Raw genomic sequence first — 26,670 nt, forward strand, 5'->3', positions numbered from 1 at the left:
CTGGCTCTGCGGGAGAGGGGCCGGGAGCTGCGGCGCCGCCCGCCGCCCTGGGCTGCGGGCACCCGAGAGACGCCGCCCTGTCCCTTGGGGCTGGGCGACCCGCCCGCTTTGCTGCGTGGAAAGCATCAGGAGTCGTAATTTTCAGACTGAAAGAGATGCTTCTTTTCTCACCCTGTCAGGCGATGGGGCCCTTCATGTACCGGGCGCCCCATAAGTGGGTGATGTTTATGATAATGGAGATGAGTGAGTCTGGGGAGGGGGGAGCATCAGTCCTTAGGAATTGAATGCGGTACTTCCCCTCTCCCCCTTTTAAAAAATACTGCTTTTTATATGGGCAAGAGAGGGGAAGGGCGGTTAATTTTTACTTGATTCTCTTTTGGTAATGGCAGGATCAGGTATAAAATGCTCTTTTGTTTCCAGGGAAGCAATCAGTAAGGAGCTGGTGTGGTCATTTCCTATATTAGTTACGCCTGAAGAGAAAAGGAAAAAGGAAGGAAAAGGAATTTTGTTGTTGTTGTTGCATCTAATTAGGCATAACAAAGCAAGTTGTCTGGTTATAAAATGAATCAGAAGTATAGCTGCATTTTAATCATTTTTAACTCAGTCTCTTCCCCACACCCCCTCACAGGTATTGTTAATATTGTAACTATTACTAAAACCATGCCATATCATTCCACATGGTAAAATCAGATGCCTATCCCAAGTAGTGCCATATTAGAAAGGTCTTCTTTTATTAAGTAACTAGTTTGCATGGTGGGAGATGACACATGATGTTGAACTCATACCATACTAGAGAAATTGGACCTTCCCCTCTCCCTCGTGGTTAGAATGAACAGAACTGGGATGCTTTTTAGAACGAAAAAGTTAGCAGAAGGAACAGGAGAGGTTTAACCAGGAAAGATATTGTAGAAAAGAGATGAACCTTGACCTCTGCAGAGTTCAGAATATATCCCTCACCAGGAGCTTGCATGCTAGGTAAATTGGAGCTTTCAAAATGCCCTGCTATGAACTCAAAATTCTTGATATAGTGTGTATGTAGTTGTGATTCTAATTTATGAACTAGTTTTCTCGAGTAAAATTCAAGTGTCACACTGTACAGCATCTACTAGTTTGCTTGCACATCAGGGCGCCTCTAGATAATCTGATTTTTCTGCACTTTTTCTACCATAAAAAAAGGGAATCTGCAGAGCTCCAGATTGTGTTCCAGAAATTCTGATTAGTGGCCTAGAATCAGCATTTTCCAGTTCATTTTGTAGAAGTTGTCTAACTATGTACATTAATATGAAACTTGCATATCTAATATTGGTATCAGCCCAGATTGTCCTTTAAGTCTAAAGCAACAATGTAGAGTAGATAGTTTATTGTATTAACAAAGAACATTTCCTGCCTGGAGATAACCCTTCCCACACCGTCAACTACTAAGTATTTGTTTTCTAGAGTCATTTGCAATAGGTTATAAAAAATAAGAGATGCAGAGCCTTCTTTTTCTAGTTAACTTTTTTATTGCATTCCTACTGGCTCTTAGAGCTGTAATTAACTGCAGTCCATTTGGAATCTCATCATTTATGACTTATTTCAGATAAACTTAGCTTCTGAATTGAGAAATCATAGCTATTGCACTTATCGCTAGAATAATTGAAATCATTGAAATGAGTATAAATATTCCTGCCAACAAAGGCTATTTTCAACCAACGTAGGAAAAATGTTTGCTCAGATTGGTTGGTGCCACATCAAATGTATGAGGGGCATTTTAGAAATCCTCGTACAATGTACAGTATATTCTAATTCTAATGTGGGCTCATTCATGCGTTCATTAACTCACTATATCATTTAAAATATTGGTTGGTAACTTCTAAAGTGCCAGTGTCATGAAGCTCACAGCCTAGCAGGAGAAGACAGATGCGGATAAAATTATCCTATAAATTAATATAAAATCTCCATTCCGCAGGGTCCCGGCAGAAAACGGAATCCAACCTAGTTCAAGTGAAGAGAATTTAGTGAAAAGACAACTTAGATGAAGGCAGGGTTCCCAGGACCAGTGAAAGGCACAGCAGTGGAGAGCTGTTATAGGTGGCAGGAATGATGCTACTGGAAGAGTTTGGGTCTCCAGAGAAGCAGCCACCCCTAGGAACACAGACCACAGCAAAAGAGGGTGGGGAGGACATGTCCGACTTCTCTCTTCTCCTCACCTCCCAGCTTCTGCCGTTGCCTCTCCTCTGTGGAACCCAGTAGAAGCTGGCTGGATGGACTGTCCTGGTGATCTAGTGCCTAGGGATCAGCCTCCCAGGGGTGGAACTGGGAGGTGGGGACAAACTGAGAATGACCAGCACTAATGTCAAAAGGAGACGTTACCCCATTCCGGGTAGGGGTAGGTGCAAGGAAGGATTCCCTGTAGAAGAGACCTGGAGCTGAGAACTGAAGAAAGAAAAAGATTGGCCTGTGAGGAGAGGAGGGAAGAGCAGGTGTTGGGTATCCTTTATTGGAGATCTTCTGGAAGATCTCAGGACCTTTATATAATGTGCATTATCTGGACCAGTGCACCATCGTCCACTCATCGAATGGATTACGGATGAGTGAACTGGTCAGGAGTGCTCAGTGGTTCACAGTGCTTGTGAACCCTTATAGATTGTTACAGCATGTTGAGTATAGTTCCCTGTACTATACAGTAGGTCCTTCTTAGTTATCTGTTTTATATTTAGTAGTGTTTATATGTTAATTCCAAACTCTTAAGTTATCCCTGCCCTCCTTTCCCCTTTGGTAGCCATAAGTTTGTTTTCTATTGTGAGTCTATTTCTGTGAGTCTATTTCAGTTTTGTAAATAAGTTCATTTGTGTCATTTTTTTGGATTCCACATGTAAGTGATATCATATGATATTTGTCTGTCTCTGTCTGACTTATTTAACTTGCTATGATAATCTCTAGGTCCATCCATGTTGCTGTGAATGGTATTATTTCATTCTTTTTGTAGCTGAGTAATACTCCGTTGTATATATGCACCACATCTTCTTCATCCATTCATCTGTTGATGAACATTTAGGTTGCTCCCATGTCTTGGCTATTGTAAATAGTGCTGCTATGAACATTGAGGTGCATGTATCTTTTCAAATTATAGTTTTCTCCAGATATATGCCCAGGAGTGGACCATATGGTCTACTGGATCATATGGTAACTCTATTTTTAGTTTTTTAAGGAATCTCCATACTATTCTCCACAATGGCTGACTCCGTTGTATATATGCACCACATCTTCTTCATCCATTCATCTGTTGATGAACATTTAGGTTGCTCCCATGTCTTGGCTATTGTAAATAGTGCTGCTATGAACATTGAGGTGCATGTATCTTTTCAAATTATAGTTTTCTCCAGATATATGCCCAGGAGTGGACCATATGGTCTACTGGATCATATGGTAACTCTATTTTTAGTTTTTTAAGGAATCTCCATACTATTCTCCACAATGGCTGCACCATGTAGATAATTTTTTTTTTCATTTAAAGGGAATTCTTATCCCTAGTTTGCTAAAAGTTTTTAATTATATATGGCTCCTGAATTGTTTCACATGCTTTTCTATATCTATTAAAGTAATCGTATGATTTTTTCTCTTTTATTCTGTTAGTGTGGTGACATATTAACTGATTTTCAGGTGTTAAATCAAACTTGTATATATAAAATAATCCAACTTGGCTGTGACATGTTATTGGGTTTTTTTTTAATGTGTTTATTTAATATCACTTGCTAATCTTTTATTTAGGATTTTTGCACCCTGATAAATTAGTAGGATTTTCCTATAATTTTTGTTTTTCACAATATCCTTGTCAAATTTTGGCATCAAGATTATACTGGCCTTAAAAATAAGTTGTGGAGTGCTCACTCTTTGTTCTGTTCTCTGGAAGACTTTGTGTGATAGCAGTATTGTTTCACCTTGACACATTGGCAAAACTCACAGGTGAAGTTATCTGGCCTTGAAGTGTTCTTTGTGGGTTTGTTGAATGGTATGACAGCTATTCAAATGTTTAAAATTTTTCTTTTACTGTCAGTTTTATAAGTTGCTTATTTCTAGGATTTATCTTTTTCATCCTAGATCTTCAAATATATTGGCATAAATTTGTTAATGATATTCTCATATTTTTAATGTCTGTAGGATGTACAGTGATAGCCCCCTTTTTTATTCCTGACATTGGTTATTTGTGCCTTCCCTTTCTTAATCGATCTTTCGAGGAATTTATGAGTTTTGTAAAGAATCAGCTTCTAGACCTGTTGACCTTTTCTGTTTACATTTATTTTCTACTTCATTAATATCTACCATTTATTATTTCCTTCTTTCTGTTTTCTTTGAGTATACATTGTTATTTTTCTAACTTTTGAAAATGATATTAGTTCATTGATATTCAGCCTTATTTTCTAGTATATTTATTCTAGATAATTTTTCCCTCTAAGCATGGCTTTACCTGCACTTCACAGCTAAGTTTTGATATATAGTGTTTTGGTGGTTATTTCACTCAAAATAGTTTTTTTCCATTCTGATCCTTTTTTGCATGTTATCTTGAGTTATTTAGATATATAGTTCTTAAGTTTCAAACATTTTGGTATTTATTTTACTGCAGTTAGAAACCATAACCATATTTATATGATTTCAGTGCTTTGAAATTTAGTAAGATTTGTTTTATTCCCTGTTGATGGTCAATTTTTGTAAATGTTACACGTTGTGCTTGAGAAGAATAATGTGCCTTGCAGTTGCTGGATAAATGCTTTATTTATGTTCAGTGGTTAACTTTGCTGCTTGTGTTCAATTCTTCCACCATAATTGTGGTTTTGACTATTTGTCCTTGTAGTACTTCCAATTTTTGTTTTATATGTTTTAAGGCTGTATCATTAGGAATATATACATTTATAATTGTAATATATTTCTGGTGAATTGAACATTTTATCATGAAATGTTTGTATCTCCAGAATTGCTCTTTGCTTCATCATTATAGTTGTAGCAGATTTATTTGGCTAATGTTTGTATGGTTATCTTTTTCATACTTTTACTCTCAACCTTTCTGTATCCATCTATCTATCTGTCTATATGTGTGTGTGTGTGTGTGTATATATACACACATACATATGTATTTTTAAAATTCATTTTTGGCTGTGCCGCAGGGCATGTGGGATCTTAGTTCCCTGACCAGGGATTGAACCCAGGCCCCCTGCATTGGAAGCACGGAGTATTAACCACTGGACCACCAGGGAAGTCCCTGTATCCTTATATTAGATGTCTTTTATAAGTAGTAGATGGTTGATTTTTTTTTTCTTAATCCAGTTTGAAAATCTTCACCTTCTAATTGGATTATTTAGTCAATGTACATGTGACTTGGGTTTAAATTTACTATCTTATTAAGTGTTTTCTATGGTTTTCTATTGGCTCTATGTTCTTTTTATTTGCCTTCCTTCCTTGCCTTTTGGTAGCATATGGGTTTTGGGGGGTTTGTTTTTTGTTTTATTTTAATGCTTACATTTTTAAGCCTCCATTAGCTAGAAGTATTTTGTTAATTAATTAATTTATTTTTGGCTGCGTTGGGTCTTTGTTGCTGAGCACGAGCTTTGTCTGGTTGTGGTGAGCGTGGACTACTGTTCGTTGTGGTGCGCGGGCTTCTCATTGCGGTGGCTTCTCTTATTGCAGAGCATGGGCTCTAGGCTCACAGGCTTCAGTAGTTGTGGCACACGGGCTCAGTAGTTGTGGCTCGTGAGCTCTAGAGCGCAGGCTCAGTAGTTGTGGCACATGGGCTTAGTTGCTCCGTGGCATGTGGGATCTTCCCAGACCAGGGCTCGAACCCGTGTCCCCTGCATTGGCAGGCAGATTCTTAACCACTGCGCCACCAGGGAAGTCCAGCTAGAAGTTTTATATTCATTTCTCTATTCTTTTAGTGGTTACTATGGAGATCATAATGCCTTCTTGACTTAAAATATATTGTTAATTGGTATTTTCATTTTATTAAACATTTTTTTAATTGATACTTTTAATCTCTTCCCAGATAATGCAAGGACCTTGGCTACTTTAACTCCATTTACCCCTCACCCCCACCGCACGCCCTCAATTCATATGCCATTGTTGTAATGTATTTTAATTTTTTATATATTTTCCACACAAGAGCATATATATAATTACTACTATTTTTTAAAGTCTTTATTCAGTTAGACTTCCACATGTTTACCATTTTTATTGTTCTTTCCTCTTCTCTGCTCTTTTTTCTAGAATCATTTTTCTACTGCCTGTAAAACATCCTTTACTCTTTCCCTTAGTGAGAGCCTACTGGTGACAGATTTTCTCAGCTTTTTTATGTCTGAAAATGTCTTCATTATGCTTTCATTCTTTTTTTTTTTTTTTTTTGCGGTACACGGGCCTCTCACTGTTGTGGCCTCTCCTGCTGCGGAGCACAGGCTCCAGACGCGCAGGCTCAGCGGCCATGGCTCACGGGCCCAGCCGCTTCGCGGCATGTGGGATCCTCCTGGACCGGGGCACGAACCCGTGTCCCCTGCATCGGCAGGCGGACTCTCAACCACAGTGCCACCAGGGAAGCCCTATGCTTTCTTTCTTGAAGTACATTTTTGTTTTGAATGGTTGGCAGTTAATTTTTTAAAGCATGGTTAAGATATTGTTCCATTGTCTTCTGATTTGCATTTTCTCTCTCTCTCTCTCTCTCTCTCTCTCTCTCTCTCTTTTCTGGAGCAGTAAACTGTCACTCTGAATTATTGCTTCTGTGTAATAATATGTCTTTTTCTCCAGCTGCTTTTAAGGTTTTCTCTTTGACCTTGGTTTCCTGCGGTTTTACTATGATCCAGCTATTTGTGGATTTTAAAAAACCCTGCATGGGGTGGTAGGACTTTTTTGATCTATTGTTCATTGGCTTTGTAAAGTTCACCCAATGGCTCTTCAAATATTGCTCTTACCCCATTCTCTTAGTCTTCCTTTCTGGAACTCCAATTACATGTATGTTAGACATCATTGTATCTTCTATGTCTGTTACCTTCTGATTTGTACTTGCTTCATTTTGGTTATTTTCTTCTGATCTGTGTTCCAATTCACTATCTATTTAACTGTATTTAGTCTGTATAAGCCTACCCATTCTGAATTACTTTTCAATTCTAAGATTTCCATTTGGTTCATTTTTATAATTTCCAGTTATCTATCAGAACTCTCCATTTTTAAAATCATTCTTGAGCATGGCAAGCATAGTTATTTTAAAGTCCCTTTGAACTGTAATATCTTCAGCCCATGTGGGTCTATTCTATTGTCTGTCATTTCTCCTAGTTTTCATTAATGCTATTATATCATCCTGTATGCCTGGTTACTTTTCATTACGTAGGGACATTGTACTTCTACTTTGCAAAAGTATTCTGAAATAGAAGACAGTGTAGCAGAGAATTTTTTTCTACCAGTTGCAAACCAAAATCACTTTGTTTTTAGGTATTGATATATTTCAAAACTGAGCTCTAACCTGGGTGGTTTTGCCTACTTAAGATTCACACTTATGATTAGGTTGTAGATCTCTAAGGTCTCAACCCAAAGAGAGAGGAGCATCATTACTTTCCTGCCTCTTTGCTGACACTGATTGCTACCCTTGTCTTTCCAGTTTCTGATTCTGTTAAAAGCACATCCAGACTCTCAGCCACTCAGCGGCCCCTTTGGGAAGAAGCAAATGCCTCCCCAAATAATAGTTTCCTCCCAAGTAGGGCTCTTGTCTCTGAGCCACTTTCCCAGGTGAAGTAATTTATCTCTTTTTAATTCTTTGATATTTTAAAGTACATTCTTGTCCCATTTGTATAGTTGTCCTCAGTAGCAGATAGTCGTGCAAATTATCTTGTATGCCATTATAAAGTGGTGCTACTATTATCTCCATTTCATAGGAAAGGAAAGTAAGGCATTAAAGAGATGGAGTGATTTGCCACAGATCACACAGCTAACAAGTGGGGGCCTATTTGACTTTGTATTTATTTTTCTTTACAAGACTAATTATAGTGACATAGGTTAACTTCATTTTCCTCACTATCCCCCTTGAGAATCTAATAAAAGCAATTGACTCTACCTTCCTAAGAATGAAAACACTGAAAAATTTTACATGCAACTTTAGGAGCTTCATGGATCCTGGCGAATTAGAATATGGGTGCTTTAAGTTAGAGGACATCACCAAGAGATTGAGACAGTTTCTCTTTACCCAAAACCAAAAGTGTGATATCCTCAGTTTCTCATTACCCAAAGTCAAAAGCTCTTCTGTTAGAAATGTTTGAGTACCAACTGTGTTTGGAAGGCTGCACTTCATAAAGATATAAAAGAAAGAAAAGGCAAGTTTCTCTTGCTGAACTATTACTAACCAGCGATCAAACCTGGATGACTAGGGACTTCCCTGGCGGTCCAGTGGTTAAGACTCCACGCTCCCAATGCAGGGGGCCTGAGTTCAATCCCTGGTCAGGGAACTAGATCCCACATGCTGCAACTGAGACCCAGAGCAGCCAAATAAATAAATTAAATAAATATTTTTTAAAAACCTGGATGAATAAATTTGGGAGAGCTAAAAACATAGGCATGGGGATGATACAAGTACAGACTAAGACTGTATCAGAATATTTTGATCTGAGATTTAGCAGTGGACTGTCCAGGAAATGGACTTTTTGCACCGCATGGAGACCATCACAACTAGGGAAACATGACATTTGATAAAGGAAGGCAGTTAAGAAGCAGTAAACATAGGGAAAGCTCCCCCTTTCCTGCCTAAAGGCAGGAAATAAATTCTCCTTTTGCTAGAGACAGACTCTTATCAGCCCAGAGGCAGCACCAGAGGACTCTGCAAACAAACCTTGTTAAACTATCCCTTATCTTCCTAGTTAAGTAAGATGAGGACTACCTAACCCTAGTTGGATTATACCCCTAGCCCAAACCCCTTTGTTTTGACAATTCTTCACAAATATAGTTGTTTCTTTGTCTAAAAGGTCTAAGAGTTTCCTCCTTTGGCCTCTTCTTTGGGTCTTCATTCTCTTGTGAAGGCTCCTGCGTGCATGTACAGATTCACTACGATTTGTATGCTTTTCTCCTGTTAGTCTGTTTTTGTCAGTTTAATTTTCAAACCCAGCCGGGGAGTCAAAGAGGGTGGACGAAAACTTCCTCCCTACACCAAAGAACTCCCAGGAGTGAGAGAGACAACAAAGCGATGTTCTAGAAGGCCTCCTGTTTTTAGGGTAAATGCATTCATCTTGCCAATTTGCAAGTTTTTCTTTTAAATTTATTTTATTTATTTTTATTTTTGGCTGTGTTGTGTCTTCATTGCTGTGCGCGGGCTTTCTCTAGTTGTGGTGAGTGGGGTCTACTCATTGTGGTGTGCGGGCTTCTCATTGCAGTCGTTTCTCGTTGCGGAGCACAGGCTCTAGGCGCGTAGGCTTCGGCAGCTGTGGCTCATGGGCTCCAGTAGTTGTGGCTTGTGGGCTCTAGAGCTCAGGCTCAGTAGTTGTGGTGCACGGGCTTAGTTGCTTCGTGGTATGTGGGATCTTCCCAGACCAGGGCTCGAACCCGTGTTCCCTGCCTTGGCAGGCAGATTCTTAACCACTGCACCATCAGGGAAGCCCCCAATTTCCAAGTATTAATGAAAATGCTCTTAGCTGCACTTAGCAGTTAACAGTTTTCTTTGTAGATTAATTATGTATAAAAGCCAGTACAATGTGTGTTAGTTCCTAGTGGAACCTAATGTTATAACTGTGTGTTGTCGTGAGCAGTGATCTGTAGTTCTGTATGGGGTTGGCTCATATACTTACTTAATAAGCAAGTGCTGCTGGCGAGAAGCATGGTTAGACAAAAGCAGATGTTGCTTGCTTGTTCCATGAATTCCTCCCCCTCTGCTTGTTATTATCACCCTCAAGAGGATTTTGTCCACAGAATGATTTAGTCACCCATTCCAATTTGCCTTGAGACTTTACATTATTCTACACAAAAAGCTGTAAGAATGAATACATGTAATTTGTGTAGGATTTGAGATGGCTTTTTTTTTTTTTTTTGAGATGGCTTTTGACATCTTCCGGGTGTTTGTAAACTGATCTCCAAAAGTAGGAAAGAGAAAATTTACTCCAAGCCTCCTTTTCAGAAAGTTGAGGAGTTGAGGATGACTTCCTGTTCTAGGGACATGGCGTATGTTTTCTGCCTTACCATCATCACACGCAGAGGGGACACACTTTATTATTTATTTATTTTTTTATTCGAGTCTAGTTGATTTACAATGTTGTATTACTTTCTGCTATACAGCACAGTGAATCAGTTATACGTATACATATTTCCACTCTTTTTTAGATTCTTTTCCCATATAGGCCATTACAGAATATTGAGGTAGAGTCCCCCTGCGCTATACAGTAGGTCCTTATTAGTTATCTATTTTATATATAGTAGTGTGTATATGTCAATCCCAATCTCTCAATTTATCCCTCCCTCCCTTTCTACTCTGGTAACCGTAAGATTGTTTTCTACATCTGTAAGTCTATTTCTGTTTTGTAAATAAGGTCACTTGTAACATTTTTTTAAGATTTCACATGTAAGTGATACCATATATTTGTCCTTCCCTGTCTGACTTGCTTCACTCAGTATGACAATCTCTAGGTGAGGGGAACCACTTTACGAAGAGATCGGGTTTTAAATTGTGGGATGGTTCCCAGGCCTGCACACAAAAACCTGTTTTGTAGCTGTGTCCAAATCAGGAATTTGTCACCTGGAACTGAGCAGATTGTACCACCTCCGGGTACCACCTCCCGTCTGGGTCTGGGTCTCAGGCTAAGCCCAGGCATGCTTCCTGGCGCCCTGAGTGCACCAAATGCTACAGGCAAATTGGGAAGCCACTAAGGTTGCTCTTCTCACTACTTCTTTTGTGTTCTCTACCCCCTCACAGGACTCTAGTCTTTTTCAGCCCTTCCCTTAGTAAACAACTGGAGTCAGAACCTGATTCAAATCCCAGCCCCATCTGTTACCAAGAGATGTGATTTAGGAAGTGTCTCTTCCTTATCTGAGCTTGATTTCCTTATATAATATGGCTTAATCACCTTTCAGCACCAGGAGTGAGGATTCTGTGAGATAAGTTATGTAAAATACAGGAAACACAAGGAGCCCTTCATAGATGATGGCCCATCATTGTTCTCCAATCGCTGATGGTCTCTATTAGGTGTAAGGAGGCCATTGGCTCTGAGTAATAAACACCGGTGTGTGAGCAACTCAAGTCTTACAGTTTACAGAGACATTGCATTTTTAAAAGGTGCTGATATAGCAAATGGTTATCTGTCTGAGGTTTAGGCGGCTTAAAAAAAGTTAAGTGAATACTCAGGCTTTTTGGTGAAGGGAATTTTTGATAAGCAACTTTATTATTTATTTATTTATTTTTAAACATCTTTATTGGAGTATAATTGCTTTACAATGGTGTGTTAGTTCCTACATTATAACAAAGTGAATCAGCTCTATGCATACATATATCCCCATAACCCCTCCCTCTTGTGTCTCCCTCCCCCACTCCCTATCCCACCCCTCTAGGTGGTCACAAAGCACCAAGCTGACCTCCCTGTGCTATGGGGCTGCTTCCCACTAGCTATCTATTTTACATTTGGTAATGCATTGGCAGGCGGACTCTCAACCACTGCGCCACCAGGGAAACCCTGTTTGTAGATTTTTTGACGACGACCTTTCTGATGGGTGTGAGATGATATCTCATTGTAGTTTTGATTTGCATTTCTCTAATGATTAGTGATGTTGAGCATCCTTTCATGTGTTTGTTGGCAATCTGTATATCTTCTTTGGAGAAATGTCTATTTAGGTCTTCTGTCTACTTTTGGATTGGGTTGTTTTTTTGATATTGAGCTGTGTGAACTGCTTGTATATTTTGGAGATTGATCAGCAACTTTAAATCATTCTACCTGCATACCTTCCTCCCTCCTTCCCTTACTTCCTGGGGATGCACATTTTGAAAGCTCTGCCAGGAAACACAGACCTCTCTCTCCTGCTCTCTCCTCCCTTCCTCTCTCCTGGCGTCAGTGACTCTGGCAAACTGGGGCCACCAGGGAGAGGACCGGGGTGGGAGGAATGGGAGGGGCCACCTTTTCCTTATATTTCTATATATTTTTGTAAGTAAAGATGCATGGTTAGTCATTCAGGAATTTGTAATTTAGAAATGTCATCACTTAGTAGTTAGGTAAACCAGAGAACTTACAAAGAAATCATTGACCCACTCTCCCCTTTGCTTTGTTTTCCTTTCCTGTCAGGGGACGTGTTCAGAAGACAGCCAGTCATTTTTCAAGTCATTCTGCAATTGCCTCTGGCTTCTGGTTTGCTCCAAATGGCATTTCACAGGGTGCTGTTGGTTATTTACACTTGCTTTCAGGGAGCCAGGGTTCCTTGGCTGTGGGATCCAATCAAGAGATCCATTAAGGTCCTCCTAACTCTCCAGGGGAGATCTGGATTGGAAACTTTCATTGGGATGAATCAAGTCTTCTACTTTCTGTTTGAGCCCAAGGAGCACAAGGCGAGGTGAATAACTATCCAGCCCCTGAGGTGAGGTCTGTGAAATGCATGCCCACCTTCCAGCTCCATTATTCTAGGCTTGCTGGGCAAGTATTTGCTAGAGGGAAGGTCAAGTAGAACATTAAGGATTTGATCTGTGTTTACCCTCTAAACAGAAAAGGTGAACTCTTGTTTTTCTCATTTCTTTTTTTCTAGATTCCTTGCCTTTAATATTTCTTACTAAGGAAACTCTTTACATTTCAGTAGTACAAATGAATTTTTTAAATCTTTGTGTTAACCTAGGAACCAAAGCAATCTCTAATAAAAGTAAGCAGGCCTTAACAGGTTTACATTTGGACTTTTTAATTAAAGTTTTAAAGAAGAAGTCATTAATCTTTTGTTTACTCCATTGGCATTTTATAATATTTGCATATCTATTACTATAATGAATAATGTAAAGTACATTATTTCTAAAAGCATCTTTGTAATAATTTTCAAATCTGTGTGGTCTAAAGGCTAATTTTCAAAGTCGTTGTTGTGGTCATATTATTTTATTAATGCTTGATTGTATATATTTTCTATTATTTTTACAATTAACATAGAGTATAAAGGCAGAGGAGCTAACATTTGCTGAGATTCTTCTGTGGTTCAGGCATTACGCTGAGAACTTTTCACACATCACTAATTTGATTTTCATAACAACCCTGTAGGTTAGTTATTCTTTCCTCTGTTACAGATGAGGAAACTGCCTGCTGGCAAAGTTTAGTTTCTTACTTGAGGAGACCCTGCGAGTGACACGCAGAGCTTGGATTTATACTTAGGTTTGCCTGCATTTGGAAAGAAAAAAGGATAAAAAGGGAGATAAAGAAAAAGGAGAGGGCTTCCCTGGTGGCACAGTGGTTGAGAGTCTGCCTGCCGATGCAGGAGACACGGGTTCGTGCCCCGGTCCGGGAAGATCCCACATGCCGCGGAGCGGCTGGGCCCGTGAGCCATGGCCGCTGAGCCTGCGCGTCCGGAGCCTGTGCTCCGCAACGGGAGAGGCCACAACAGTGAGAGGCCCGCGTACCGCAAAACAAAAAAAAAGAAAGAAAGAAAAAGGAGAGAGGAAGATGAAATTGGAGTGCACCCTTTGGAAAGCCAAAGGAAACCGAGGCAAAGTCAGTCCCAGTCTTAGAAATGCAACCTTGAGCGTGGAAGTGAAGGGAAGAGGCAGAGCCAGGTGTGGTGTCACTGGCTGGTGGCTGTCATGGTTACAGCCAGCTGACTGTATGCCAGGGAGGAAGCCTGAAAACTCTCTCTGGATTTTCCTAAAAAAGGTCTTCAAACTTTCCCCATATCCAGCCTTCTAGTTAAGTTGTCTTTGGGACCATGATATAGAGCCATTCCAAGGTATACAGCTGAGAGAGCATTGAACCTTTGGATGGAGGACCAGGGAAGGAAAAGGCCTGTTTGTGTGCATATTGCACAAAGAAGACCAATGTCCGTGTTTACTGTGTGGGAGGTCAATCTCAAAAAGATTACGGCTACCAAAGGAGGACAAATGTATATTTGACATACACTATTGATTTTTATTAATGTAATCTGTGTCAAATGTCAAAAGATTTTTTTGAATTTAGTGTCTGCTTCTTTTTTCTTTGTGGATATAAAAATATTGAGTTTTTTTATAGGATTGTTGTAATAGTTTGGCTCCCCAAACTATTTTTTTTCTTTTAAAGATACGGTAGAAGAAAAGGGGATTTCAGGTCTTTGAACGACCTGAAATTATATACAAGATTTATGGGAATTCATTAGGAAGGTGTATTTTTCTGGAGCTGAGGCTCCACCACTTTCATTGGCCACTTAAAGTGGATTATGAATCAAAAAAATCTTGACTTTAGAGCCAATACTCTAAAGTCTTACCTTTCTCAATTCTGAATTTTCTACCAAAGTGATTTTTCAGGAATTCATTGCTATTGCTTGCAGCAGGATTATTATAACTCGTAAAAGTCAGGTAATTTTGTTAGCCTTCTGACCAGTTAAAGATGTTAGCCTTCTGACCAGTTAAAGATGTTCAGTTTGCTATATAGTGTTTAAGTGGTAGAAATGTATCACTGCCTGAATACAATGATAAAAATGTTAGTGTTTCCTTCTTTCTTTTTTTTTTTAATTTTTATTGGAGTATAGTTGATTTACAATGCTGTGTTAGTGGTTCTTTCTTACTCTTATCCTGATACCCATATATGTGGCCCTTCAACTATAGTTCTCAGTTTCTCGTTGTGGGGAAGACCCTAGAAGTGTGTGTGTGTGTGTGTGTGTGTGTGTGTGTGTGTGCGTGTGTGTAGAGGGGGGAAGAAGAGAAGGAGCAGGGTCTAGATAAGCCAGGGGAGGGTCTTGCCTTAGTGTAAAGACTGATGTTGCCCCAGCTGCTCCCTTCTTTGCATATGATTCCATCAGGGAGCCCTCCCTGGGATGCTCTGTAATGTAGAGCATACAACTCTGACAGCTAAATCCCCTGGTTCTCCCTTGTTAGTTCTTCCCTACGGGTGAATGGAGAGAATAATTGGGTACAAATACAGAACAGTGAGTAGGCATTTCCCTTTTGCGCTATAAAATTCAGCTATCATATAATTTACAAGATGTGGACACAACCTAAGTGTTTGCAAACTGATGAATGGATAAAGAAGATGTGATTTATATATACAATGGAATACTACTCAGCCATAAAAAAGAATGAAATTTTGCCACTTGTAACAACATGGATAGATTTAGAAGGTATTATGCTAAGTGCAATAAGTCGGACAGAGAAAGACAAACACTGTATGATATCACTTAAATGTAGAATCTAAAAAATAAAACAAACTAGTGAATATAGCAAAAAAGAAACATACAGATAAAGAGAACAACCTAGCGGTTAGCAGTGGGGAGAGGGAAGGACGAGATAGGGGTAGGGAATTAAGAGGTACAAACGACTATGAATAAAGTAAATAAGATACAAGGATATATTGTACAACACAGGGAATATAGCCAATATTTTATAATAACTGTACATGAAATATAACCTTTAAAATTCGTGAATCATTATGTTGTACACCTAAAACTTATATAATACTGTACATCAGCTACACCTCAATAAAAATAAATAAATCCAATCCGTTTCAGCAGTTCTGAGAGGATGCTATGGCTAGTCATCACAGATCGTGCAGTCCACTGATTAAACGATCGTCAGGATATCGACCCTCAGGCTAGGAACTGCAAACTCCTCTTCCTTCCTATTCTCTATTTTGCAAAAGAACCATCTCTGCTCTCTCAAATAGGGCCCTGCTTGGGTGTAACCTGTGAGCTTTAGGAAGAGGGTGCCATATGCCCTCTGACTTTCACCCATTAATCTGCTCTCACCTGTTTATGCGCCCACTGTCCCCTCCCCCGTCATTGTTTCCTTGATAAAAGTCAGTGTTCCTCTCTTCTGACAACTCCCGTCCTCATGGCAAATTCCATGGAGTCGTCATAAAGGCACCACGTGGTTTTGCTTTTGAAAAGAGTCATACATTTACGGGCTGTTCTTTTCAGAGCCCTGCTGTTCTTGTCCATATGATTCCAATTTCAGGGAGTACCCCATGACTTTTTCATAACTTCAATAGCTTGTGTTGTACCCTTGATAGAAATATCTGTGATGAATTATGGCCTGTCTCTCCTTTCTTAGTGCCAATAAAAACTGGCTAGCAGAGTGCACCTCTTTCTTTTATATTTTTTGTGGACGTTTCGGTTTGTCACAGGGACTGAATGCAATTGGCTGTTACAGCTGTACTTAACTTTAGCATGTGTGCTTTTAACGGCCGCTTGCAGATTTCTATTTCTGTGTGCTTGTAACCCATGTTTTTAAAGTTTAGATGAACACAGGGATTTTATAAAGTCCTTAAATGAATTCATTTTTTCCTTGCGCTTACTCTCCAACTAGATCTTTGTCTTACAGGATCCATAATTCCTACACAGAATGGGAGAGAGTATTTTCAAAAAGCTTTGTAAATGGGGACAATCATCTGTGAAAGGGCCTTGGAAATGTCCTTCAAATAGAACGTTAGTGTCAAAGAGGGTATCTGTTCCTTTTGAAGATCATGTATGGCAGATAGAGTTTGATAAAAAGAAATTCTATATTGTCTTTTATTATAAATTATATTTGGGGTGAAGGAGTTTAAACATTTCTGGTGGTTGTTATCTTAAAGGACTTTCTGGAATGGAAGGAGACCCAGCAATGCCATGGTTTTTAACTACTTTGAGACTGGTTTTCAACTGAAAATGGACATGATTCCCCCTACCCACCTCACACGTTTATCCTAAGGGCCAAATGAGATGCTGAAAGTCCTTTGAAAGCCAGAAGTGTCAGGTTTAATATGGTATTAGGATTCCGTGTTTCCAAATGAAGTCCTCTCTTGTCAGAGTATCATCCGTCTACCCAGCAAAACCGGGAACAACCCAATGACAGTATCAAAAGTCTACTGGGCAGCTATCGGCTTAGTGGTAGCATGTACCAAGTAAAAATGGTGTGTAAATAAAACGGCCTCGCCCACAAGGAGCAGATGTTCACTGAAAGAAGGAAGGAAAGAATGAGAAGAAGAAAAGGAAAGAGAGAGGGAGGGAGAGATGGAGGAAGAAAGAGAAAAGGAAAAAGAAGAGAAGAGAAAGGAAAAGAAAAATGTTTTGTTACAGTAACTGTCTGGGATGGTAAATTGTCAGGTCCTTAGTTTTTTAAGTCTAGGTGAAACTGATTATTTCTTTGGAAGTAGTTTAATACCTTATTTTACATCAATCACAGAGTTAAAAATAAGTGTAGGTAGTTCCAAGTACTTTGAGATTTCATGTACCTTTGGATTCCATGTACCTTGTTACGATTTCATTACAGGATAATCCAAGTAGGAAACAGAGAAAGCCTGCCTAACTGTTCTTGGGGGGTCTTTTGCCCAGGTACAGTCAGAGGAATCTGGCTTTATGGAAATGAGTGCAAATTGAGGTAAAAAGAATTTGATGTTGCTTAGTTTAAGGTAGTAGGGTTTTGTGCTGAAATTAAGAGGGAAAACAAAGATCCAGGCGTTAAGAAGTATCAGATCAGATCTACAATCCCTAACACCCCCTGAAGGATCTAGAAAACCTCTCTCTGAAAGACATTTCTTTGGAAACTTTTTCTTATTTTCCTAGGCAAGTCTGGTCCTGACACCAGCTAAATAAAGGAGGGATTAGTACCTGGATGTTTAATAACTCCTGGCATTTAAAACTCAAATAATTATTTTTGAAGGGATTGAGGAAGGAGGGAAGAGGGCTACTGTCTATATTGTAAAGGGCAAGTTTTTAAAACATTAAACATTTAGGAATATTCTTCAGTGCACAAAGAACTATCTTTTCCCAAATATTATGAAACTCCTAGCCCTTTCAGTCCATCTTTTTTTCTTTCCAGCTTTGATGCAGATGTAGTTTATGTTTATAGAGATACATTTCATTCCTATGAACAATGATTGTAGTTTTTTTAAAGTACCATGTGATAAATGGAAACTGGCACTTGGCCCCAATCTCAGGGGGACAATAGGGAGTGGTGAGGACCAGGGCAAACTGGGGAGTCCATGCCCTATCGAAATACCTAGTCACAGGCTAATATTTACATTGCAATTGTACTGTACGGTGTCACCATGATGCATATTGTTATAATTTATAAATATATACCGTCAGTTGAATTGTATCAGTAGGGATGTTCATTCCCTGATATTCATTCAGCATGTTTGAAATTAGCTCCAAAGTGCTACGGATTTTAATAATCACACTTTCCACAGAGATGTGGTTTTCTGGTAACAGGAGTGGGATTCTGGGACTTGGTGGAGTGTTGTGTCCTGTGGTATAAACAATTCTGGAAAGCCTTGAGTTCTGTGTTGAAACCAGTTTTAACCGGTAATGGTGTGTGTGGCTGATTTTACATGACCAAGACCAGATTCCATTTCAGCTAATTAAATAAGCACTCAGTGAGATGAGAAATGAGCAGTGTTTGTTTTGGACTAGGAGAACATGGGTGAATAAATGATAGCGATGTCCTAATTGGGAAAGGTGCTCTGGTTTCCTCAAAGTCTTCTTGTGTTTGAGACATCTTACATTAATGTCTAGCTATTAAGGCAGAATGTGATTGCACATTTCAACATATTTGTAACTGAACAAAGGTACTGTTAATGTTTGGTTTTCTTTACAAACAAGACCTATGACAGGTGTCTGACAGGGAAGTCAGCCAGAGAAGATTAAGGTATAATTTACCCCATCCCTCTAAATCCCCCTCCCCTTTAACCCGTTATGTAGTATATATTATTCATACATTTATCAATTCTCTCGAGTTTATATTTGCAGCTGGTACTGCCTCTCGGGACAGCAGTCAAGTGTTTTTAAGAGTGTAGACTTGTGGTTAAGAGCGTGGCTTTGGAGCCACTACCTGAGCAGGTCCTACACAGGGCATTGTACACTTAGAAAAAAATGCATCCCTTCTGAGCTGTGCCACTGTGAAGACAGCCCCCAGGGCAGAGCTGGGGCTACATTTCAGCCCCACCCATCTCTCTTCTCCAGGTACCTTTATGCAAAGCGCGAACAGCTCAGAGATCTAGAATAGCCCCGAAACCCACCTGTCACTTCCAAGCTGGTGTGGTTTGGGGCAAGTGGTGTTTCCCTACCTCACACTTCTCATCTGTAAGGTGAGGATGAAAGTAGTGCCTATATATTGGAGTTGCCTATATTTATAGATGGAAAGTGTTGAGAACAGCCATCGGAACCTAGTAAGAGCTCAGTACGTCACGGTGCTCGATATAAGGAGTGAGAGTGGGGAGTTTCAGCCTATGGCATTTGGCTCCATTTGTATTGGGTGATGGTGTCTATTAGCTGGAAGAGGTGGAAACTTAAAGTACTCTTGCTTCTTACTGGATTCAGCCTTGAGGTCCGATGCACCAGTTAAGGAACAGTTTCACTTCACAGTGTAGTGGGAAGAGAAGAGGATTTGGAATAAGTTGGCCTGGCTTCGAGTCCCAACTCTACTAACTTCATGTTTACATGTAGGTATAAGGTGAGAAAAATAATACCTACCTTGGATTTTCGCCAAGATCAGCGAGTAATGTTGAGAGCACTGAAGCGCTCTTACAGATGTTTAGTTTAGTTTTACTACCGGATCGCATAGGGTTTTAGACCAGGTGTTCCTTCCGCAAGACAGGCACCAGCTTGCAAACCATTTACTCTTTTGTGAATCAGTCGTTTCAGTGGTTTCAAAGAAGAAAATTTCTGGATTTTGGCAGTGAGATTCCTCATAATAGTGACCTTCCTTAATAATAACAATACGTAACACCAGTGGAGTGCTTACTGAGAGCCTGGCCCTCTCATTTGACCATCACAGTGACCCCAATAAGTAGCACTTAACATTATCTTCATCTTGTGGAGGAGGGTTCTGAGCCGAAGGTCACACACGCAGCCAGTAAGTGCTTTGAGCTGGTGGTGTGTGAGCCCAGGGTAGCCTGCCTTGAGTCCACCTGCTTCAGCACTCTGCAGCCAACTTCCCTTTCCCCCTTGCATTTCCCCCTCAAAAGCTAGTTTAAGTGGCCCCATGGTCTGCGTAAGAATGTGGCTGACCCTCTTTGGATAAAGGGCAGGTGTTGGTATCATTTAACTTGAGTTCATTGAGGACAGACAAGTAATGCCTGACTGATTGCTTAGAATAGCAGCTCAGAACATACGCAGGGTGGACAGCGGTTGTGCCAGCAGTAGGAGGGGCTGTCTGCAGTGTTCTCCATGTTGGGTGGGGAGCACCGACCGTTCACATGTGCCCCTTGTGGCACTCAGCTGCTTAGCATTGTTTCGGGGGCCTTGGGGTGCAAGCAGATGCGTGTCCTGTTTCTTGTTGCTATCTCAGTGCCATCAGATCCATTCTTTGTCAGGGTATCTGACATCTGATTTCCTCTGGTTCCAGCAGTTAGAGGGAAGGGCTTTTTCCTGACCAGGTGATCTTGGTCTCAGAGTGGTCAGCTTGCACACACCAGACGGTAGTTGAGACGTTAATCACTGGAGTGGTCTGTTGATGACCCTTGCAGGCTTACTAGTCACATCCTGGACTGAAGGTGAACCTCAAGCGTAAAGCTCTGTGAAGTTATGGGAAGAGACCAAGTGGGTGGAGGTTTTTGCTACCTAACTAGGAGTCCATGTGGGGGAAGACATAATCCCTGCCACTCACTATTACCCAAATCTTTAGCCCCAGAGAGGCCACGACAAAATGTCTGGATGAGTGGGTCTTGATATCCCTCCAAAACAGAGTGCCTGCTCAGATCCACATGAAATAATTGCTCAAAGGGGATTTTCACCAAGGAGCGTAGCAAGGGAGAAAACCCTGTTGCATCATTATTTCTATTTTGAAGACCAAGAGGAAGGAGAGAACAGCCTGTTAAATGGAACTGAAATTATCATCTCCCTGGTGCCATATTGGGCTCTTGGCTGTTGTGATGGACAAGCTGAACTTTGGGGGTGAATCTGAATGCAATCTTATCTTCACACCATCAGAATCCTCTCATTAAAACTGTAGGGATTTGTTCAGACCATGCATATCTCTAACATATTAGGAAAAACACATTAGTTAATATCCATCGTTACCATCCTTACTCTTATGAGAGCTTCACATTCTGAAGTCCAGTGAGGTGGCGTTGCTGTGTAGTCACGTGAAAACTGAAATTTCAACTGAGAGAGAGGGTAACCAGTTAATGGCAATTCCATAGCTATGGTGAATAAGGACTGTGAGTGACATAGGGACCACCCAAAGAGGAGGAAGAGTAAGAATTAGGGATACAGAGGGACTTCCCTGGTGGTCCAGTGGTTAAGGCTCCGAGTGCTTCCGCTTGCAGGGGGCACGGGTTCGATTCCCTGGTCGTGGTCGGGGAGCAAAGATCCCACATGCCATGTGGTGCAGCCAAAAAAAAAGAAAAAGAATTAAGGATACAGAAGGGAACAGAGCAGTGATGCCAGGACCCCAGAATGGCACTAAATGCTGCTGTTTATCTGCTTTACATATGCCTACATTCTCATCAAAGCAAGTAGATTTCCATCTTTTCTACCACAGCTGACTTAAATTCATTGAAAGCTTTAGGGGCATTGTTAATTCTTACCATTTAAAGTAAAAACAAATAAAAAAATTCTTCACGGAACTCAGAAACTGCTTGAACTTGAGAGAATTGTTTCCTTCCCCCTTATATTGGGTTGTAGCCAAGGTTCCTGGCTGACTTTGAACGTGGCGTCAAAAGAATGTGCCTGAGGTATGTAGCCAGTGACCTTTATAATCACTATACACATTGAGTGGAAAGTGTTTACCGTATTACAGTCTATATTAACTTCAGTCATATAGAGTCTACTTGTTTTAGCTTTAGCCTTGGCGACAGGCCAACTGTTAGAATGACTTTCTACGCTGAATTCGCAAATGCTTTAAAAATAAACGGTCAAGACAACTCTACTACATTTTTCCGGTGGACTCTGGTTTTTAAAGAACATCATATATGGAGAAAGATTTTAGTTAGAAAAGGGTACCACTGCTTCTGTGTAATCAAAGAAGGGCGTTAGAGATGTAAAAAAGAGGCCAGCTGATGTTTCAGGAGCACGCAGCAGTTGGACGAGCTTTTTTCCTTTTCCCTGTTTTTACTTTCTGGCTAATTCATCACTCACTTTATTCATTTATCCATCCATTCACTCCCTCCTTCATTTATCTGTTGAACAGGTATTAGGCACTTACCATGAGTTAGGCACTGAAGATGCAAAAATGTGTGACATCATCCCTTTGCCTGGGAAACTGGATTCAGCAAGAATCTGCACAGATGTTTAATACTGGAATTCGTTTCTTGGGTTTTGTTAAGACCTAATGAGAGGAGCTTTGAAATGCAGATTGATATGTGTGTGTGCCCTCCATGGGGAATTGTTATTTGTGCTAAATGGAGACTATACCATCATGGATGGTCTACGCTCTCATCCCAGTATATGGGTGGTTTGAGACTGCCCCAGGCTCAGGTTTGAGAGTCTGCAAGTGGGCACAGGAATGGGGCCGGGCTGCTTCACAGCTGTGGGCAGCAACACAAAGAAGGAATCGTTGGTGAAGGCAGACTCAGGGGCCAAAGAAGCTGACTCGTCAGAGGCTTGAACAGCAAGTCCAAGGCAAAGAGTCTTCAACTGGGGCCGAGACTAGAGGCATCACCCCTCAAATGTATTAACTAATTACAGCGGGGTTTTGCAGCTAGTTTTGTAGCTAATTTTGCAGCTGTGAACTGCTGGAGGTCTGTGTACACTCTCAGTCTGAGTTCTCTCCGGAATTTTAAAATTTGATGTTTTCATTTTTATTATGTTAATAATTAATAGTGTGAATAAAAGTCAATACAAGTTATTCTGGGTTATCAGAAGGACCACCTTTTGACTGACACGTGTTAGTGATCAAGTTAGCACTTGGATTTACGACTGTGATGACTCCATATCATTTGTTTTTGAGCCATTGAGAAAGTGGCCAAGGCAGCTTGAACAGCACAAGATGCACTGGGCCGAAATAAGGTCAGAAGATTTCACAGCACTCTACACGAAGGTGTCCTGAATCTGAATAGAGGAAAATGGCTGTAGAGTCACTGCATTGCGTAACAAAAGGTAACTAAGTATGCTGACTTCCACTCAGCCTGTGCAATATTGCTGCTCCAAGCGACAAGTTAGTGTCAACAGAACAACCCAGTCTTTCACAATAAGTCAGTGTGGTTATTTCATACTTCTATTGGTTTCATAATTTTGCTGTATTTGATTTGTAAACATATTTTGGTTTTATAATTGTGAATGAGTTTCGAGCATGAGAAGTTTATGCTTGGTTTTATGTGTGTCGGTGTTTAAGTCACACCATTTTAAGGAGAGGTAGTACTGAGGGGTTTGTGAGAATGTTTCTACCTTTAAGGTCCATAATTAACATTTGGGAAACTTTTGAGAAGAGCCTGTAATTGCTGACCCTTACCAGCTCTCCCTCATGCCTCCCCTAATTCTTGAGGTTATCGATTTATCAATGGGCTGAGCAAAAACTGCCTTTGACACAGTCACAAAGACACTCTCTAAACTTTAAATAAATTTTGAGCAATAATATACTCATATGGTTCAAAACTCCAGAGATTTTTAATTTAATATTTATTTATTTATTTAGCTGTGCCGGCTCTTAGTTGCGGCACACAAGATCTTCATTGCGGCATACAAGATCTTTAGTTGCGGCATGCAGGACCTTTTAGTTGTGGCATGCGGGAACTTTTTTTAATAGCAACTCTTAGTTGCGGCATGTAGGATCTAGTTCCCTGACCAGGGATCGAACCTGGGCCCCCTGCATTGAGAGCACGGAGCCTTAGCCATTAGACCACCAGGGAACTCCCCGAAGATGATATTATAAATCTACTATACTTCAATTTTTAGAAAATTAAAAAAATTAAAAGGTCTACAGTGGAAACTGTCTCGGTCCCATTACTCTTGGTAACCACTGTGTTCATTTTTTGTGTATCTTCCCCAGATCCTTTTTGCACATTCAAGCAAATACCAAATCTAGCTTTATCCCACCCTTCCCCCAACCCTTTGTACAGAAAGGTTTCCTGCACCACCGAACATGTATCTTCGTGTAGCAGGACAGAGAATGTCACCACACTTTTTTTTCCTTTTGTACGGCTGCCTATTATTCCATCAATGTCATCATTTATTTAACCGCTTCCCTATTAATATACATTTATACTGTTTTCAAACATTTACTATAAAACTAATGCTGCAATAAATAATCTTGTCCATGTCATTTAGCCAAATGAAACATCTGTAGGACAAGCACCAAAAATTGAAATTACAGGGCCATTGGGTCCATGCATTTGGCATTTTGATAAATCTTGCCAAATCACCCTCCCTTGAGGTTTTACCAAGTTTCATTCTCCCAAGCAATGTGTGAGGAATGCCTGTTTTCCCCGTCTTGTTCAAGAGAATGTGTTATCAAACTTTGGATTCTTGCCATTCTGATAAGTGAAAATGGTGTCTCAGTGTATCTTTAATTGGCATGTCTCTTGTAAGTGATGTTGAACAGTTTTTCATCTATTTACAAGCTATTTCTATTTTCTCTTCTGTAAACTGTCTTTTATTGTTCTTTGCCCATTTTTTATTGAGTGGCTGCTCTTTTTCTTACCAACATTTAGGAACTACTTTTAGGGACGTGAGTCCTTTGTCCGTGACCTGAGTTGCATCTTTTTTTCCCCCTAGTTTGTCTTTTGACTTAATGTATAGGGCTTTTGCCATGTAGAGGTTTGGGGGTTTTACGTGGTTTCTGAATTGTGAGGCATAGTTAGAAAGGCTTCCCACTCCCTGATTCAAAGGGAATTTTGAAAGAACCTTTCAAAGATGTGGACTCACTGGTGCCGATTAGGTTGCTGCCCTGGGCTACATCATAGCCCCTTGACCTCGATGCTCACTATGGCTCATCCTGTCATCCTTGTCTGTGGCATAGTTTTGGGGGACCTAAAGCTGGACAAGGGTATTTTCAGTTGCCTATCGAACTAGTAGCAGACCGACTCTGTCAGCTTATATCCTGTTTCTTTTTCTTGGGCATTTTTTGAGAGGGTAGTAAGAGGGAAAGAGAGAGCAGAAATGACCAGCTGACCCTGGAAACTGTACAATGACCTTAGTCATGGCTGTTTGCATCAATCAGGCCATTTCACAAATATTCCGTCACTTGTTACTTTTGTGATTTTTTTTTTAATTAACTTTTTTTTCCAGAAAGTAATGCTACTTGTATAGTTAAAAAAGTAGCACTTTGATCTTTAAACTTGACATTTTTATGGAGCCCATACATTAATATTTTCTGATTTCAGTCATTCTAAGAGCCTGTCTAGATTGGAAGGAAGCTGTCAGAGACTGGGAAGTAACGATGTGAATCAGTTAGTTTGAGCCTGGCTCTGTTGGTGATGCCTTCTTATAGTAAGCCCTTTAAAGACGGTTGTAATGATCAAGTTGTAGTATATGGACATCTTTTTCTTTATGCCAGCCACCCAGGGTCTCGAGAAGGGAAGCTGCAAGTGCATGGCCTAGAAGGGGTAATTACTAGGAGTTATTAGAGTTTGTAATTCAGGACGCCATAACCACTGAGACACAGTAAGGCCTTTGTCATTTGAAAGAACTCTAATGCATAGGTACCATGATTTCCATCATACAATGTAATTTGATAGTCTAAGAAAAATAAAAACTCACCCCCCTCCCAAAGGAGGTCGAAAGAAATAAAGAAGAGGGAGGCAAGGTGGGGGGTTGAAGGGGAAAGAGGGGAAATGAGAGATGATGAGAGAGAACCCCAAAGAGTCATTAGCCATAATTCAGTGACCAGGAGCCTTTTCAAAGTAAAATGAAAACAAACAATTCCAGGATTTAGCAGAAAATAAGGGTTTAATTGTTTTAATAACAGTCGAAAAGTGAAAAGAAAGTATAGAATGGTACCACTCTAAGGAATTATAATTAGGCCGGAATCATAGCGTTATCTATCATATATTAGTTGCCAGACTGGTTATTCTCCACTAAACCAAAGGTTTATTAAGATCAACATAGCATTGCCACGACCCAGCCCAGTACCAGTCATGTGTTAAGTCACTATGTAAATGTTTCTGGATGAATGAGTGATTGAATGGTAAATGAATCGTCTGTTTGGGACATATTTAGGTCTCTGACCTCAGTTCAGACTGAATAAAGATATTTATGGTCTTGGCTTTATTGTGGCCGTGATTTACCTGTTTGTAGAACCAGATGGAAAGGTTAATGGAAAGGATTTCAAGGACCACACTTGGGTGCCGTTTACATTGCCCCCACTCCTTCTCTGTCTCTGAGGTTTGGGGGCGGGGAGTTGTTTTCTTTTTCCATTTATGGGAAATGAATGAGTGGAGTTGTAAAATGATCAGTGATCAATGGAACGTCTCAAATACCTTTTTTAGTCCTGGCATCTGTGGTGGTCGCTTTGACAAACAATAATTGATTCATACACCCATGTGATATTATGTTCTCGTCTTTGATTTTTATGTCATTGGGAGCTATTCTTTTTTTTTTTTAATTAATTAATTTATTTTTGGCTGCATTGTGTCTTCTTTGCTGCGTGAGGGCTTCCTCTAGTTGCCGTGAGTGGGAGCTATTCCTTGTTAC

At 40.2% G+C, this 26,670-nt stretch overlaps 1 protein-coding gene across 1 annotated transcript in view; it reads left to right on the forward strand.

The window, feature by feature from the left end:
* Positions 1-26,670, forward strand: part of TBC1D9 (TBC1 domain family member 9) — a 112,246-nt gene that overhangs the window by 1,073 nt on the left and 84,503 nt on the right. The window lies entirely within an intron of this gene.

This window comes from Neophocaena asiaeorientalis, unplaced genomic scaffold (assembly GCF_003031525.2).
Source record: "Neophocaena asiaeorientalis asiaeorientalis breed wild unplaced genomic scaffold, Neophocaena_asiaeorientalis_V1.1 scaffold7, whole genome shotgun sequence".
NCBI classification, from domain to species: Eukaryota; Metazoa; Chordata; class Mammalia; order Artiodactyla; family Phocoenidae; genus Neophocaena; species Neophocaena asiaeorientalis.